An 18,435-nucleotide genomic window follows, 5' to 3' on the forward strand; every position below is an offset into this window, starting at 1 on the left:
CGGCTGTTAGCTCTCAGCCGGTCTGCAATTTACCAGCAGGGTTTGCGCCGCTACCACAGCCGGAAGGTCAGACCAAGATCTTTCCAAGAGGGCGACCTTGTGCTCCGGCTGATTCAGCGAACAGCCGGCCATCACAAGCTCTCAGCCCCTTGGGAAGGCCCTTTCGTTATCAGCAGAGCTCTAGGCAACGACTCCTACTACCTGATCGACGCACAGAAGCCGAAGGCACGCAAGAGAGACGACTTGGCAAGGAGTCGGAACGGCCATGGAACGCCAACCTCCTTCGAAGATTTTACAGTTGAAAGGCAGTATGTATCACGCTAACTTTTGTATTAAGTACAAGACAATAGGCTCCCCGAGGAGGGCTCGGGGACTGCCATCCCTTATTTATGAATGAAAGATATCATGCTTGTCGTATCATTTACTTATTCCGTCCGGCACCGAGCCCGACTAGTCGGCTCGGGGACTGGCCGACTGAAGTTATATTAGAAGTCCTACCCGCAGTCAGACAAGTAGCGTGCCGGCTCTCAAGCCTTCCCTTGCCAAAAGTTGCAGTTCGAAGAATCGGCTGTCCGGCTGGCAAGGGTTAAAGGTAGGAACGACTGCCCACACGAAAAACGGCTAGGGACTAACGGACTAATATAACAAAGCCGGTTCTTCCCACACCGCCGACCGGCTACCAGAGTAGCCGGCCGGCCGGTTTCCATTCACTTTACTTTAAATCCAAGAAAGCTCAAGTACTTGCCTCCCCAAAGAGGGAAGGCGGCAAAGGAAAAAGCCTAAGGATAAACAAGCATACGCGAATGGAAACCAAACATGCACATGATAATATTTACACAAAAAGACCTCCTAGAGGCCAGCATTCAACATAAGTTTGGATACACCCCAAGTGGGTGGAACTGCGAAACTTAACAAAAGGTTGTTCAAAGACAACAAAGCAGGAAAGATAAAGACGGCAGGTCAAGCTGGCGGAGCGGCCGACTGGTTGGCGGAGACGGTCGCGCCGGCTGAAGGAGCGGCCGGCTGACGAACTTCGGCTTGGTCGCCGCCTCCCGCAGAGGGCGCGCTTCCACGCGCCTCGTTGCTGGAGGCACGGTCGGCCTGAGGTTGGCTGATTGTTCCAACAGCCGGCTCGACGTCTCCGCCGTCGTCGTCTTTGTCTTCTTCGCCCTCGTCGCTGGAGGCGATCTCCTCCGCCGAGTCCTCGCCCACCGCCGGGTTCAGCCCGAACCACTCCTCCGGCTGCGCGACACCGTCATCATCGATTTCGGGTGCGAAAACGCTGATGTCGGTGCACTCGGCGATCGTTGAAGCCCGCTGGGCGATAGCCGGCCTCACCGCCTCCAGCTCCGCATCGGCCTCCATCCGCCAAGTGCGCAGCTGGTCCAGGCTCAGCCCTGGGTACCAAGCCCAGACGAACTCCAACGCCCGCCCGGCTCCGAGGCGGGCCGCTGACGCTTTCCAAGCTTCGAAGCGACCAACTGCGACTTCCAGCCAGTCGGCGGTTCGGCTCGGAGTGCGGGGGATCGTCTCGCCGGGCCAGAGGGCGGCTAGCACTTGCGCCCCGGCACGTTGGAGCCGGCGAAGCATCCGATGAGCCGGCTGCAAGCGTGCCTGGACAGCCAGAAGCTGCTCCTCAAGGGTCTGGTTTGCATCCGGCGTGATGTCGGCCCCCGCTCGCCGGCGCGCCTCGCGATGGGCCTCAATGCTTTGGGCGGCGAAGGCGGAGTAGCCTGGGAAGTAATCTGCAAGAAACAACAAGCAAGATCTCAAGATAAGTCAAAAAACCCAAGCGGCAAGTGGCAGGAGAGGGCCGAGGAAGGCAGCTTACCGTCGATCAAGTCTTCGATCCGGCCGAAGCCTTCGTCCAGGCCTCGCCGGGTCTCAGACCAGGTCGCCGCCGCCATCTCATATTCCGCCAGCAAGGTGGCTTCACTTTCCCGCGCCGCCTGCAGGGCCGCCTTGTGGCTTTCCTCTTGGTCGGCCAGCTTCTTGGCCAGGCGATCTCGTTCCTGGACCAAGGCAGCGCACTCGGCCTCTTTGGTGTAAAGGGCGGCCTTCGCTTCGCCAAGCTCCTTCCTCAAGTCGGCGTTGGCTCCTGAAGACAAAGAAAGAAGAAAGATCAATAAGAAAGAGTCGTCAAGAAAGATTCGACCCGACTGTGCAGCAGTCGGCCCGAATCTCGGGGACTACACCCAGTGGGTGCGCTGACGCGCCCCCACAGGAGATAAACAAAACCAAGTACTTACTTCGGCTGTCGGCTAGGTCGTCGGTCCGCCGGCTCAACTCTCGAGCCTGGGAGTCGAAGGCGGCAGCACGAAGGTTGTGGTATTCCTGAAAGTTTAGAAAGAAAGCAAAATAAGGTGGCCGTCGAGAAAGATCCGACCCGACTGCGCAGCAGTCGGCCCGGATCTCGAGGACTACACCCAGTGGGTGCGCTGACGCGCCCCCACGGAAGAAATCAAGAACACAAAGCAGCTAAGAGCGAAGGACTCACCCGGATAGTGGTTCGCGTCGACAAGAACTCTTGGTTGAGCTGTTGCAGCAGGGCGGCTTGAGCTTGTAGCCGGCTTCGGACCCCTTGAGCCGCCGCATCCAGCTCACTGGTCCCCCCGCTGGGAGTCCACTCGGACACGGCGGTGCTGGCCACCTCCAGATCTCCAGCCGGCTGGCCTGCGCCCGCGGCTCGACGCAACTCCGGCGGAGCAGCGCCTCCTCCAGCACGCCGGCCCGTCGCCAGCTGCACCTTGAGGCCGGCCCTGCTCTCTGGCTCACCTCCGGCCGGCTCCTCCGGCGCCGCTGACGATTGACCTCCTTGGCCCGCTCCGATTGGTGCCGCAGGCGGCGCTCTCCCGGCCAAGGCCACGGGCTCCTCCTCCCTCTCCAACAGCGGCGGGTCTTGGATGATCTCCTCCGCCAAGGGCAACGGGGTGTCGGGGGCCACGGCTCGGAGAGAAATGGCGAGCGGCGGAGGCTGGCTGCGCGAGCTTTCCGCCTCCGTCTCTGCGGGAGCCGCCTCCCACTGGGCCTTGGCTATAGCTTCAGCCTGCCCCATTGCCGCCTGGGCGGCCGCCTTCTTCGCCGCCTCGCGCTCTTCCCACGCTTCGCGGGCGTTCCGCTCTGTGGCCTCCCTAAGGTCGGCGCGGGGGTCCACGCGGCGGGAGCTCGAAGACCCTCCAGCCGGCCCCACGACGGAGCCGCCCGGGCCCCGCTCAAGAGAAAGCGGCGCCCTGTCCAGCAAGCGAAGGAAAGTTAAGAAGACATTCGGAGAAAAGAGAACAACGACGAGACTGCGGCAAAGCAATTAAAGACTTACGCCAAGACCGCCTGGGGCTGTTTCACATCCTTGCGGAAGCGGGCCGCCTTCGCGGCCGCCTCTTCTCGCTTCGTCGCCGCGGCAGAAGGTTTGGACCTCTTCGGCTGACTGCCGAAGAGGCCTAGAGCGGCCCGACGCTTCTGCGCGCCGCCGGCAGCCGGCGCGGCGGACGAGCCCGCGCCCTGTTGGTCGGCCGCCGGCTGGCGACGCGGAGCGACTTCGGCTTCAAAGTCGTCCAGCCAGTCCTCCAAGCTCGCGGTGAACCTTGAGCCTCCGGGCTTGGCACTGTCCCCCACGACGGCGTCTTCCATGGCAGCCGCCCCCAAGTCCGGGTCGTCGACATCATCCGCCGTGTGGTCGGGGGCGTACTGGCGTTCGATCCCTGCCGCCCCGGCCGGCGGCGGAAGAAGAGGGTTCTGCACAGGGAACCGGCTGGTCAGAAGCCGGCCGTCACGAAGCCGGCTGACGACGAAAAAGAAGATAAAGAGAGAAACTTACCACGGGTGGAGGATTTGCACGAGAATACGGCGCCTTGCCGTACTGCCAGTCCCCGCTGAGTTTGCAATTGGCGATGTAGTTGACCATAAGCGCCACCTCCGCGTGGGGCATCTCCCATGTGCTCAGCCGGCTTGGGTCGAAGCGGCCGCTCATCTGACACATCATATGGGGCCGGCTCTGGAGAGGAAGGATCCGGCACTCCACGAAGGCGGCCACCAAGTCGGCCCCGCGCAAGCCTTCCGACTGAATCAACACCCGAAGCCGGGCGATGGCGGCGTTCCCGGCCGGAGACAACGACCGGGATTGGAAGCTCCATGAGGGCTGCCTCCCAGCCGGCGGGCCGGCTACGTAAGCCGGCAGGTTGATGTAGTCCTCTTGCTCGGCGACGTTCTTCACATACAAATAAGATCTCTGCCAGACCTTCACCGACTGGATCAGGGGGATGGGCGGGAACGGATTGTTCTCGCTCGCCCTCCTCATGGCGATGAAGGCTCCGCAAGGGGCAGGCACGCCGGCGACGACTGTGCCGAGCTTGCTCTAGAAGAACTCTCCCCAGAGCTCCAGCGTGGGGAGCAGCCCTAAGAAGCCTTCACAGAGGGAGACGAAGGCCGACAGCAGCATCACCGCATTGGGCGTGAGGTGATGCGGCTGGAGGTTGTAGAACTCGAGGAAGGAACGCAGAAACCCGCTCGCCGGGAGGCCGAAGCCGCGCAGGCAGTGCGAGCGGAAGACGACCCGCTCGCCCTCCTCCGGCGCCGGCGAGATCTCCCTCTCGGGCGCCAGGCGGACCTGAACGCGGTCGGCGCCGGGCAGGCGCCGAGTCTGGCGAAGGAACTCCACGTGATCCTCATGGACGTTGGAGCCGTCCCAGGAGCTTGACAATGCCATGGGAGCGAGGGGGCGTGGAGGCGCGACGGCGCTGAGGCGGAAGGCTGCGGCGGCAGCGAGAGGAGGAAGACGAGAATTAGGAGGGACGGAGTGGGAGGGAGCGTGCGAGCCTCTGTCGCTCCCCCTCCTCCCCCTACTTATAGGCTCACGTGGCGGAGCGGAGGAGGCGTGGCGTGGGGAAGCGTGGGGGTCGATCGTGCCCCACTTCCCACGCCCCGCGATTATCGATCCTTAATGGCGAGGCGGAAACTCCTTGAGAAGGCGAGTGGCCCTGTGGGCCACGGGAGATCCGCGCCCGGACCGAGGCTCGCGAGTGGCGGGCCCGGGCCTGCGGCGGCGTCCCATCGCGCACGTGCGCTCGCAGGATCCTGCCGCCACGTGGCCGCGAGAGGGCCCGTGGTCAACATGCAGGCCCCCTCTCCTCCCGCCTACGCGGGGTTATCTGAAGTCGGCCTATGCCCGCGGAGCCGGCTCTTCAGGATAGGAAGCTGACCAAGCTTCTCGTCCCCTTGTTCACCTCGGAGCTCGATCAGCTTCGGGGACTACTGTCGGAGTAAATAGCCATGGGTAGCCTAGCCAGCTTCCCCTGGCACTTCTGCAAAAGTTACGAGCCCGCCCGGCTCTCAAGAATCCAAGACATGAGGCCACCTTCCCCCCGCCGGCTGCGATCCAGGCCGGCTTTGGGAAGGTGGTCCGACTTTAACCTTCATGAGAGGGCCGACTCCAAGAAGTCGGCTACGAGAAGGCCGACTCCTTCGAGCCGGCTCCCCATAAAGTAGTCAAGACCGTACCCACAAAGTTTGCACCCACCTAACGGCGGTGCGACGGGGCATGGCTACAGAAGAGCCTGCCACCCCCGAATCCCGGGGCACGCCTGGCACAGTGCGCCGTACGAGGTAGGCATGACCCGTCCGGCGCAGCACTGTTGCCATGTTGACCCTGGCGTCACCCACGACGGGCCGCCAGCATGGCCCACAGGCGGTGGGCCCCTCAAAGCAGAGAGACGGCCGAAGACGGCCACACCTCCAACCAGCCGGCCCAAGACGGAGCCGGCTCCCCGTAGCCGGCCCACGGCCTCCCTCGAAGAGGACGCCCCATTAAGGAGACAAGACGCGGTAAGGCTACAGCGATCGTCCGACAGGCGGCGGTACTGTAGCCGCGCTTACCACGATGAAGCCCACGTCAACAAGATGAAGCCACAGTGACCCAGGGGTTGGCAGCCGGCAGGACCCACCAGTCGGCGGGCCCCAGCAGCTGGCGCGGAAGCCGGTGAGCGCAGTCACAGACGGCTAGGCCCCGCGCCCAGCCAGATTACCGTTGTACCCTCGGGGGGTAGGCCTATATAAACCCCCCGGAGCACCCATGCAAAGGGTTCGACTCCCTGCTAGTTCTAGACACCATACAAGGAGAAGAAGCAGGCTAGCCGTGCCCTTTCTTCCTCCACCCCCCCCCCCCCAAAACAGCTCAAGGAGCGTTGTGTAGCTACTTGATTCATCTAGTGAGCATGCGGAGACCCCGCAGAGCAGCAGTAGGGGTGTTATCTCCTCGGAGAGCCCCGAAGCTGGGTAAGATCCGCCGGCGTGCATGTCTTCGCCTCATCCCGCTTCCAGGCACCGGCGACGTCTTACTGGTTCCCACAAAGATAAGCCACCCGTTGGCATATGTCGCACCTACCACCCGACAGGGTCCCCGCTGTCAGGTGGAGGAATAATTATTTTGCACGTAATAAGGAGGCACTTCCTTGCTGCGGCCGTGGACCCAGCTGTCAGCCTCTCCACGTACAGTCCACGTCTGATGGAAGCCGTTCCTTGACCACGTTGACCACGCTGCGCCGAGAGCAACAGGGCGGTGGACGACGGCGAGGCCTAGGAAGGGGACGAAGCGGAGCCGGGGAAGACGCGGCAGTGGATGCCCACGCGTAGAGGAGTACGAGGGTTCACTGGTTCGCTGCAGTGTGAGGCTGCCGTCGCCGCAGAATAACAGGGGGTGTGGGTTAGTAGAGGGATGGCCTGGCCAGCGGTGGGAGTAGTAGGGGGCGGTGAGGCCTCCGCCGCATCACAGCCGGCCACGGGAGGCAGGAGCACGAGGCACGACCGGTGCTGGTTTGGGCGGCTGGAGCAAGAAGACCAGAGGTTAAAGAAGCACTACGGCTGTTGGATGGACATCGTGCGGTCACTGGAGCTAGAATCGTGCATATTGACTAAGTTGACAAATCCCTCCATCCCCATCAACTTAGTAGGCCCACAAGTCAGCCTCCCACCAAGGTTGGTCCCAGCTAGTAGGGGGTATTCATTTTTTTGTGCGTAATAAGGAGGCACTTCCGGTGGGTCTGAGCTGACAGCAGGGGGAACATTTTTTTTGCGAAATACAGTGGCCCGTCGGGTGGGTCCCAGCAGTCAGGGGCAAACGTTTTCTTTGCGATATACTGGTGGGCATCCGGTGGGTCCCTGCTGTCAGGTGGAGGAATAATTATTTTCCGCGTAATAAGGAGGCACTTCCTTGCGGCTGCCGTGGACCCAGCTGTCAGCCTCTCCACGTGCAGTATTATTCCGATGGAATTCGGTCGTTGACCACATTGACCACGCCGCGCCGATAGCACCACGGCGGTGGACGACGGTGAGGCCTAGGAAGGGAACAACGCGGAGCCGGGGAAGACGCGGCAGTGGATGCCCACGCGGAGAGGAGTACGAGGGTTCACTGGTTCGGCTGTGCTGCTGTCGTAGCAGAATAACAAGGGGTGTGGGTGAGTGGAGTGGAGGGATGGCCTGGCCAGCGGTGGGAGTAGTATGGGGACAGTGAGGCCTCCGCGGCAGCACAGCCGGCCATGGGAGGCAGGAGCAGGCGGCACGATCAGCACTGCTTTGGGTGGCTGGAGCAAGAAGACTAGAGGTTGAAGAAGCACTACGGCCGTTGGATGGACATTGTACGGTCAGTGTCGGGTGGTAGGTGCGACATATGCCAACGGGTGGCTTATCATTGTGGGAGCCAGTAAGACGTCGCCGGTGCCTGGAAACGGGATGAGGCGAAGACATGCACGCCGGCGAATCTTACCCAGCTTCGGGGCTCTCCGTGGAGATAACACCCCTACTGCTGCTCTGCGGGGTCTCCGCATGATCACTAGATGGACAAGTAGCAACACAATGCTCCTTGAGCTGTTCGCTGGGAGGAGGAAGAAGGGCACGGCTAGCTTGCTTCTTCTCCTTGTGTGGTGTCTAAAACTACCTGGGGGTCGAACCCTTTGCATGGGTGCCCCGGGGGGTTTATATAGGCCTACCCCCGGGGGTACAATGGTAATCCGACTGGGCGCGGGGCCCAGCCGTCTGTGACTGTGCTCGCCGGCTCCTGCGCCAACTGCTGGGGCCCGCCGACTGGTGGGTCCCGCCGGCTGCCGGCCCCTTGGTCGACAAGCAGGCCCCACTGTCCAGGACCTTGTTGGCGGCTGGTTACTGTTGCTCAATCTTGATGACGTGGGCTTCGTCGTGGTAGGCGTGGCTACAGTGCCGCCGCCCGGCGGGCGATCGCTGTAGCCTCACCGCGTCTTGTCTCCTTAATGGGGCGTCTCCTTCGAGGGAGGCGGCAAGCCGGCTGCGGGAAGCCGGCTCTGTCTTGGGCCGACTGGGGGAGGCGTGGCCGCCTTCGGGTGTCTCTCTGCCCGAAGGGGCCCACCGCCCGTGGGCCGTACTGGCGGCCCGTCGTGGGTGACATCAGGGTCAACATGGCAACAGTGCCGCGCCGGTCGGGTCATGGCCACCCGTACAGCGCGCTGTGCCAGTCATGCCCCGGGATTCGGGGGTGGCAGGCTTCACTGTAGCCACGCCCCGTCACACCGCCGTTAGGTGGATGCAAACTTTGAGGGTACGATCTCGGCCACTTTATGGGAGCCGGCTTCTTGGAGTTGGCCTTCTCGCGGCCGGCTTCTCGAAGTCGGCCCTCCCATGGCTTTCTTCATGAGGGCTAAAGTCGGGCCGCCTTCCGAAAGCCGGCCTGGGCGACAGCCACCAAGGGGAAGGCGGCCCCATGTCTTGGATTCTTGAGAGCCGGACGGGCTCGTAATTTTTTCAGAAGGGCCAGGGGAAGCTGGCTAGGCTACCCATGGCTATTTACTCCGACAGTAGTCCCCGAAGCTGATCGAGCTTCGAGGCGGACAAAGGGATGAGAAGCTTGGTCAGCTTCCTACCCTGAAGAGCCGGCTTTGCTGATGTATGCCGATTTCGGGGAGCCCTGCGTCTTGCAGGCGGGCCACGTGGCAGCGAGATCCTGCCAGCGCACGCGCACGACGGGACGCCGCCGCAGGCCCGGGCCCGCCACTCCTAGGCCTCGGCCCGAACGCTGATCTTCTACGGCCCAGGTGGACTGCTCGCCTTCCCGTGGCGATTTTATTTCACCGTTAGGGCGCAATAAACGCGGGACGTGGGGGAGTGGGCACGATCGATCCCCACGTTTCCCCACGCCGCGCCTCCTCGGCTCCGCCACGCGAGCCTATAAGTAGGGGGAGGAGGGGGAGAGACAGAGGTTCGCACGCTCTCTCTCGCTCCGCCCCTTCTCATCCTCCTTTCTTCCTCTAGGGGCCGCCGCAGCCTCCCGTCTCAGCGCCGCCGCGCTGCCACATCGTCTTGCTCCCATGGCGCTGTCGAGCTCGTGGGATGGCTCCAACGTCCATGAGGACCATGTTGAGTTCCTCCGCCAGACCCGGCGCCTGCCCGACGCCAACCTCGTGCGGGTCCGCCTGGCGCCAGAGACGGAGATCTCGCCGGCACCGGAGGAGGGCGAGCGGGTCGTCTTCTGCTCGCACTTCCTGCGCGGCTTCGGCCTTCCGGTGAGCGGATTCCTGCGCTCCTTCCTCGAGTTCTACAATCTCCAGCCGCATCACCTCACGCCCAACGTGGTGCTGCTGCTGTCGGCCTTCGTCTCTCTCTGCGAAGGTTTCTTGGGGCTGCTCCCCACGCTGGAGCTCTGGGGGAATTCTTCCAGAGCAAACTCGGCACCGTCGTTGCGGGTGTGCTCGCCCCCTGCGGGGCCTTCATTGCCATGAGGAGGTCGGGCGAGAACAACCCGTTCCCGTCCATCCCCCTGATCCAGTCGGTGAAGATCTGGCAGAAGTCGTACTTCTACGTGAAGAACGTCGCCCAGCAAGGAGACCACGTCAACCTGCCGGCTTACGTAGCCGGCCCGCCGGCTGGGAGGCAACCCTCATGGAGTTTCCGGTCCAGGTCACTGTCTCAGGCCGGGAATGCTGCCGTCTCCCGGCTTCGGGTGATGATCCAGTCGGAAGGCCTGAGCGGGGCCGACCTGGTGGCCACCTTCATGGAGCGCCGGATACTTCCTCTCCAAAGCCGGCCCCACATGATGTGTCAGATGAGCGGCCGCTTCGACCCAAGCCGGCTGAGCACCAGGGAGATGCCTCATGCGGAGGTGTCGTACATGGTAAATCATATCTCCAATTGCAATCTTGCCGAGGACTGGCGATACGGCAAGGTGTTGTATTCTCGCGCCAACCCTCTGCCCGTGGTAAGCTTTCCTCTCTTTCTTCTTTTTGTTGGTAGCCGGCTTCATGAGGGCCGGCTTCTGATCGGTCGGTTCTTCTTAGCAGAACCCCCTTCTTCCGCCACCGACCAGGCAGCAGGGATAGAACGCCAATACACCCCCGACCGCACGGTGGACGACGTCGATGACCCGGATTTGGGGGTGGCCGCCATGGAAGACGCCGTCGTGGGGGACAACGCCGAGCCCGGAGGCACAGGGCTTACCGCCTGCTTCGAGGACTGGCCGGATGATGCCGAAGCCGAAGTCGCCCCGCGTCGCCAGCCGACGGCCGACCATCAGGGCGTGGGCTTGTCCACCGCGCCGGCTGCTAGCGGCGGCGCACAGAAGCGCCGGGCCGCATCAACCCTCTTCGGCAGTCGGCCGAAGAAGTCCAAAGCCTCCACCGCGGCGACAAAACGAGATGAGGCGGCCGTGAAAGCGGCCCGCTTCCACAAGGTGGTGAAGCAGCCTCAGGCGGTCTCAGCGTAAGTCGTCGATTGCCTGGTCGCATGCTTTTCATCATTCTCTCATGTTCGAACATTCTTCCTAACCTTTTCCCGCTCGCTGGACAGGGCGCCTCTTTCCCTTGAGCGGGGTCCGGGCGGCTCCGTAGTTGGGCCGACTGGAGGGTCTTCGGGCTCCCGCCGCGTGGACCCCCGCGTCGACCTCAGGGAGGCCACGGAGCGGAACGCTCGTGAGGCGCGGGAGGAGCGTGAGGCGGTGGAAAAAGCGGCCGCCCAGGCGGCGAGGGAGCAGGCCGACGCGGCAGCCAAGGCCCAGGCGGAGGCGGCGACCGTGGAAACGGAGGCGGAGGGTTCGCGTAACCAGCCTCCGCTGCTCGCCATTCCCCTCCGAGCCGTGGCCCCTGACACCCCATTGCCCCTAGCGGAGGAAATCGTCCAAGACCCGCCGCTGATGGAGAGGAGGGAGGACCTCGTGGTCTTCGCGGGGAGAGCGCCGCCGGCAGCGCCAACCGGAGCGGGCCAAGGCGGCCAATCGTCAGCGGCGCCAGAGGGGCCGGCCGGGGGTGAGCCCGAGGATGGAGCCGGCTTCGAGGTGCAGCCGGTGACGCGTCGGCGCGCGGGGGGAGGCGCCGCTCCACCGGAGTCGCGCCGAGTTGCGGGCGCCGGCCACTCGGCGGAGGCTTTGGAGGCGGCCAGCACCGCCACGTCCGAGTGGACTCACAGCGGGGGGACTGGCGAGCTGAATGTGGCGGCTCAAGAGGTCCGGAGCCGGCTTCAAGCTCAAGCCGCCCTGCTGCAGCAGTACACCCAGGAGTTCCTGTCGACACGGGCCGCCATCCGGGTGAGTCTTTCATCCTTGGCCGCTTTGGTCTCTTGATTTCTTCCGTGGGGGCGCGTCAGCGCACCCATTGGGTGTAGTCCCCGAGATTCGGGTCGACTGCTGAGCAGTCGGGTCAGATCTTTCTTGACGACTACCTTATTTTTGCTTCCTGTCTGAACTTCTAGGAATATCATAACTCCCGTGCTGCCGCCTTCAACTCCCAGGCTCAGGAGTTGGGTCGGAAGACCGATGACCTGGCCGACAGCCGAAGTAAGTGCTTGATCTTGTCTGTCTCCTGTGGGGGCGCATCAGCGCACCCACTGGGTGTAGTCCCCGAGATTCGGGCCGACTGCTGAGCAGTCGGGTCGGATCTTCCTTGACGACTTTTTCCTTATTGGTTTTTTCTTTCGTGCTTTCAGGGGCCAACGCCGACTTGAGGAGGGAGCTCGGCGAAGCGCAGGCCGCCCTTCGTACCAAGGATGTTGAGTATGCTGCCTTGGTCCAGGAGCGTGACCGCCTGGCCAAGAAGCTGGCTGACCAAGAGGAGAGCCACAAGGCGGCCCTGCAGAAAGCGCAGGATAGCGAGGCTGCCCTGAAGGCAGAGTTTGAGACCGAGGCGGAGAGCTGGGCTGAGACCCGGCGAGCGCTGGATGAAGGCTTCGGCCGCATCGAGGACTTGATCGACGGTAAGCCGCCTTCCTCGCTCCTCTTCTGCCCCTTGCCGCCTGGTTTTTGGCCTGACTTGTGCTGCTGCCTATTTTCTTGTGCAGACTATTTTCCCGGCTACTCCGCCTTCGCCGCCCAAACCATCGAGGCCCGTCGCGAGGGGCGCCGTCAGGCGGGGGTCAACATCGCGCCGGACGCGAACTGGACGCTTGAGGAGCAGCTCTTGGCTGTCCAAGCGCGGCTGCAGCCGGCTCACCGGATGCTTCGCCGGCTCCAACGTGCCGGGGCGCAGTTGTTGGCCGCCCTCTGGCCTGGCGAGACGATCCCCCGCACCCCAAGCCGGACTGCCGACTGGCTGGAGGTCGTAGTCGGTCGCTTCGAAGCTTGGAAGGCGTCGGCGGCCCGTCTTGGAGCCGGGCGGGGGTTGGAGTTCGTTCGAGCTTGGTACCAGGGCTGAACCTGGACCAACTGCGCACTTGGCGGCTGGAGGCCGACGCGGAGCTGGAGGAGGTGCGGCCGGCTATCGCCCAGCGTGCTTCGACGATCGCCGAGTGCACTGACATCAGCGTTTTTGCACCTGAAATCAATGATGACGGCGTTGCCCAGCCGAAGGAGTGGTTCGGGCTGAACCCGGCGGTGGGTGAGGACTCGGCAGAGGAGATCGCCGCCAGCGACGAGGGCGAGGATGACGGAGAAGAGGACGGTGAAGACGTCGAGCCGGCTAGTGGAACAACCGGCCGGCCTCAGGCTGACCGTGCCTCCAGCAAACAGGCGCGTGGAAGCGCGCCCTCTGCGGGAGGCGGTGATCAAACCGAGGTTCGCCAGCCGGCCACTCCTTCAGCCGGCACAACCGTCTCCACCGACCAGCCCGGCTCGTCAGTTGCTCCGCCAGCTTGACCTGCCGTCCTTATTTTTCCTGCTTGTTGCCTTTTGAACAATCTTTATTAAGGTTTCGCAGTTCCACCCACTGGGGGTGTATCCAAACTATGTTGAATGCTGGCCTCTTGAAGGTCTTTTATGTAAATATTATTATGTGCATGTTTGGTTTCCATTCGCGTATGCTTTTTATCCTTAGGCTTTTTCCTTTGCCGCCTTCCCTCTTTGGGGAGGCAAGTACTCGAGCTTTCTTGGATTGAAGTGAAGTGAATGGAAACCGGCCGGCCGGCTACTCTGGTAGTCAGTCGGTGGTAGGCGGCAAACCGGCTTTCGTTATATTAGTCCGTTGGTCCCTGGCCATTTTTCGTGTGGGCATCCTTTCCTGCTTTTGACTCTTGCCAGCCGGACAGCCGGTTCTTCAAACTGCGACTTTGGCAAGAGCTAAGCCTGGGTGTCGGCACACTACTTGTCTGACCGCGGGTAGGACTTCTAATATAACTCCAGTCGGCCAGTCCCCGGGACGACTAGTCGAACCCGGGGCCGGACGGAACAAGTAAATGAAATGACAAGGTCATAAGCATGATACTTTTCATTCATAGATAAAAGATGGCAGTCCCCGAGCCCTCCTCGGGGGGCCTATTGTCTCGTATTTAGTACAAAAGTTAGCATGATACATACTGCATTTCAACTGTAAAATCTTCAAAGGAGGTTGGCGTTCCATGGTCGTTCCGACTCCTTGCCGGAGTCGTCTCTCTTTCGTGCCTTCGGCTTCTGCGTGTCGATCAGGTAGTAGGAGTCGTTGCCTAGAGCTCTGCTGATGACGAAGGGGCCCTCCCAAGGGGCCGAGATCTTGCGCTGGCCGGCTGTTCGCTGGATCAGCCGGAGCACAAGATCGCCCTCTTGGAAAGATCTTGGCCTGACCTTCCGACTGTGGTAGCGGCACAAACCCTGCTGGTAGATGGCAGACCGGCTGAGGGCTAACAGCCGGCCTTCTTCCAGCAGGTCGACGCCGTCTTCTCGTGCTTCCTTGGCCTCCGCCTCCGTGTACATGGTTACCCGGGGCGAGTCGAACTCGATGTCGGTTGGGATGATCGCCTCGGCACCGTACACGAGGAAGAAAGGAGTGAAGCCGGTTGACTTGTTTGGGGTAGTGCGCAGACTCCAGAGGAAAGCCGGTAGCTCGTCGAGCCAACAGCCGGCTGAACGCTCCAGTGGTACGACCAGTCGGGGCTTGATGCCGGAGAGGATGAGGCCGTTGGCTCGCTCGACCTGGCCGTTTGACTGCGGGTGGGCGACGGACGCTAAGTCCAGCCAAATACCTTGGGCTGCGCAGAAACGTGCCAAGGCTCCTTTGGCAAAATTCGTGCCATTGTCGGTGATGATGCTGTGTGGCACGCCGTACCGAGTTGCTATGTCTGCGATGAATGTCACAGCAGTCGGCCATTCAGCTTCTTGATCGGCTTTGCCTCAATCCACTTGGTGAATTTGTCCACGGCGACGAGCAAATGCGTCATGCCGCCGCGCGCCGTCTTGAATGGGCCCACCATGTCCAGTCCCCAAACGGCGAAGGGCCAGGTGAGGGGAATGGTCTTGAGTGCCGAAGCTGGCATGTGTTGCTTGGAGCTGAAGAGTTGGCACCCTTTGCAATATTTAACTAATTCTTTGGCGTCATCCAAAGCAGTCGGCCAGAAGAAACCATGGCGGAAAGCTTTGGCAACGAGTGATCTTGAAGCCGCATGGTGGCCGCATTCTCCTTGGTGAATGTCTCTGAGGATTGCAATGCCCTTCTCTTGCTCGACGCACCGTTGGAGGACTCCAGTGACACTGCGCTTGACGAGTTCTCTGTTGACGATTGTGTATGCTCCGGCTCGACGTTGGACTTGTCTTGCCTCTGTTTCGTCAGCCAGCAGATCTTGGTTTACTAGGAAGTTGAGGATGGACTGAGCCCATGACGGAGCCGCGACTTCTCCCACTGCCAATGTGGCTACTGCCACCAGGGTGGGCGGGCTGGGTGGTGAAATGCTGGAGTCGGCCGCCGGCTGTTGTGTTGGTGCAATCCCCGGGACGGCTACTGCAGTCCCCGAGCCGGGTGTGGCAGTCCCCGAGCCGGTTGCCGAAGTCCCCGGGCCGACTACTGAAGTCCTGGGGTCGCCTGCTTGGTTCTTCGAGCCGGACCCGGCCGCGTCGGGGTCAGGCGATACGAAGATGGAATCGGACTCTGGAGACGGCTTGATGGACGGCTTGAGGAGGCGTTGTAGAGCGATGCCAGTTGGTATTGCTTGCCGAGTGGAGCCTATTCGAGCCAGGGCATCGGCTGGCTCGTTGTCAGCTCGCGGTACATGGAGGAACTCGCATCCTTCAAAGTATCCGCTGAGTTGTTGAACCAGGAAGTGGTAGCTTGCCATATTTGCGTCCTTGGCGTCCCAGTCGCCGGATGATTGCTGAACCACCAGGTCTGAGTCGCCATAACATAGGATCCGGCGGATGCCAAGTTCCTTGGCAAGCCGGAGCCCGTGTATGAGTGCCTCGTACTCGGCTACATTGTTGGAGGCGGCAAAGTGAATCTGCAGCGTGTATCTGAGCTTGTCGCCTTTGGGAGAGGTAAGGACGACGCCGGCTCCCAAGCTGGTGCGCATCTTGGACCCGTCAAAGTGCATGCGCCAATGGGTGGAGTCGGGAGCCGGCGGCAGGTACTGGGTCTTGGCCCAGTCGACGAGGAAGTCGGCCAGTGCTTGGGACTTGATGGCGGTGCGGGGCTGGTAGAAGATTGTGTAAGGGGCCAGCTCGATGGCCCATTTCGCCACCCGGCCGGATGCGTCCCGGCTGCCTATGATCTCGGCCAGCGGGGCGGTGCATACGACCGTGACAGGATGCTCTTGAAAGTAGGGCTTCAGCTTCTTGGCGGTGAAGTACACGCCGTAACACATCTTCTGGTAGTGCGGGTAGTTCTACTTTGAAGCGGACAGCACCTCGCTCAAATAATACACCAGCCTCTGGACCGGCTGGGCTCGGCCTTCTTCTGGGCGTTGGACTACGATGACGGTGCTGACCACCCGGCTGGTTGCGGCAATGTAAAGGAGCATGGGCTCTTTCTCAGTCGGCGCCGCTAGGACGGGCGGCGTGGCCAGCATCTTCTTCAGCTCGTGAAAAGCTTGGTCGTCCTGGTCGTTCCACTCGAAGTGAGTGCTCTTCTTCATGAGGCGGTAGAGGGGGAGAGCTTTCTCTCCAAGCCGACTGATGAAGCGGTTCAAGGAGGCCAAGCATCCGGTGAACTTTTGGATGTCTCGAAGCTTGGTGGGGATCGCCATTCTCTCGATGGCCTTGATCTTCACCGGGTTGCATTCGATGCCGCGTTCGGAGACCAGGAAGCCTAGGAGCTGGCCGGCTGGCACTCCGAACACGCATTTCTCGGGGTTAAGCTTGATTTGGAACCGGCGTAGGTTCTCAAACATTTCTTTGAGGTCTTCCAGCAAGGTGCCGCGCTTCTCCGTCTTCACCACAATGTCATCCACGTAGACGTGAGCGTTTTTACCGAGTTGCTTGAGGAGGCATTTCTGCATGCAACGCTGAAAAGTGGCACCGGCATTTCTTAAGCCGAATGTCATAGTCAGGTAGCAGAAGGCTCCAAATGGCGTGATGAAGGCGGTCTTCAGGCGGTCGTCCGGATCTAGCTTTATCTGGTGATATCCTGAGTAAGCATCCAAGAAACTCAACAGCTCGCATCCGGCCGTGGAGTCTATCACTTGGTCAATCCTCGGCAGGGCAAAGGGATCTTTAGGGCAGGCCTTGTTGAGGCTTGTGTAGTCTATACACATGCGCCACTTGTTGTTCTTCTTTAACACGAGGACCGGGTTGGCAAGCCACTCTGGAAAGAAGACTTCCATAATGAAGCCGGCTGCCAGAAGCCGGGCTATCTCCTCCCCTACAATCCTTCTCTTTTCCTCTGATAGTCAGCGGAGGGGCTGCTTGACTGGTTTCGCGTCTTTTCGGACGTGTAGTTTGTGCTCGGCGAATTCCTTCGGAACACCCAGCATGTCCTTGGGGGACCATGCAAAGATGTCCCGATTCTCACGGAGGAAATCGGCGAGCTCGCCTTCCTATTTGCTGTTCAGGCTTGCCCCGATGACGGCAAACCTCTCGGGGTGCTCGGGGTCAAGGGGTATGTAGGATCGAAAGTATCTCTAGAGGGGGGGTGATTAGACTACTTGACCAAATAAAAACTTAACCTTTTCCCAATTTTAGTTCTTGGCAGATTTTAGCTATTGTAGGACAAGTCAAGCAATCATCACACAATTCAAGCAAGCATGCAAAGAGTATATTGGCAGCGGAAAGTAAAGCATGCAACTTGCAAGAATGTAAAGGGAAGGGTTTGGAGAATTCAAACGCAATTGGAGACACGGATGTTTTTCCCATGGTTCGGATAGGTGGTGCTATCCTACATCCACGTTGATGGAGACTTCAACCCACGAAGGGTAACGGTTGCGCGAGTCCACGGAGGGCTCCACCCACGAAGGGTAACGGTTGCGCGAGTCCACGGAGGGCTCCACCCACGAAGGGTCCACGAAGAAGCAACCACCCACGAAGGGTCCACGAAGAAGCAACCTTGTATATCCCACCATGGCCATCGCCCACGAAGGACTTGCCTCACTAGCGGTAGATCTTCACGAAGTAGGCGATCTCCTTGCCCTTACAAACTCCTTGGTTCAACTCCACAATCTTGTCAGAGGCTCCCAAGTGACACCTAGCCAATCTAGGAGACACCACTCTCCAAGAAGTAACAAATGGTGTGTTGATGATGAACTCCTTGCTCTTGTGCTTCAAATGATAGTCTCCCCAACACTCAACTCTCTCTCATAGGATTTGGATTTTGTGGAAAGAAGATTTGAGTGGAAAGCAACTTGGGGAAGGCTAGAGATCAAGATTCATATGGTAGGAATGGAATATCTTGGTCTCAACACATGAGTAGGTGGTTCTCTCTCAGAACATATGAGTTGGAATTGTGTATGTGTTCTGATGGCTCTCTCCACGAATGAAGAGGAGGTGGAGGGGTATATATAGCCTCCACACAAAATCCAACCGTTACACATAGTTTTCCAATCTCGGTGGGACCGAATCAACAAACTCGGTCAGACCGAAAAGGTAAACCTAGTGACCGTTAGAGATTTTCGGTGGGACTAACATGCAACTCGGTAGGACCGATATGGTTAGGGTTTGGGCATAACGTAATCTCGGTGAGACCGATTACACAAACTCGGTGAGACCGAGTTTGGTAATAAGCTAACCAGAGAGTTGGTCAGGTAAACTCGGTGGGACCGATTTGCTCTTTCGGTGAGACCGAAAAGTTACAAAAAGGAAACATAGAGTTTACACTGCAATCTCGGTGG

Source organism: Triticum urartu, chromosome 1A (assembly GCF_056163025.1).
Source record: "Triticum urartu cultivar PI428250 chromosome 1A, HENAU_Tu73, whole genome shotgun sequence".
Taxonomy (NCBI): Eukaryota; Viridiplantae; Streptophyta; class Magnoliopsida; order Poales; family Poaceae; genus Triticum; species Triticum urartu.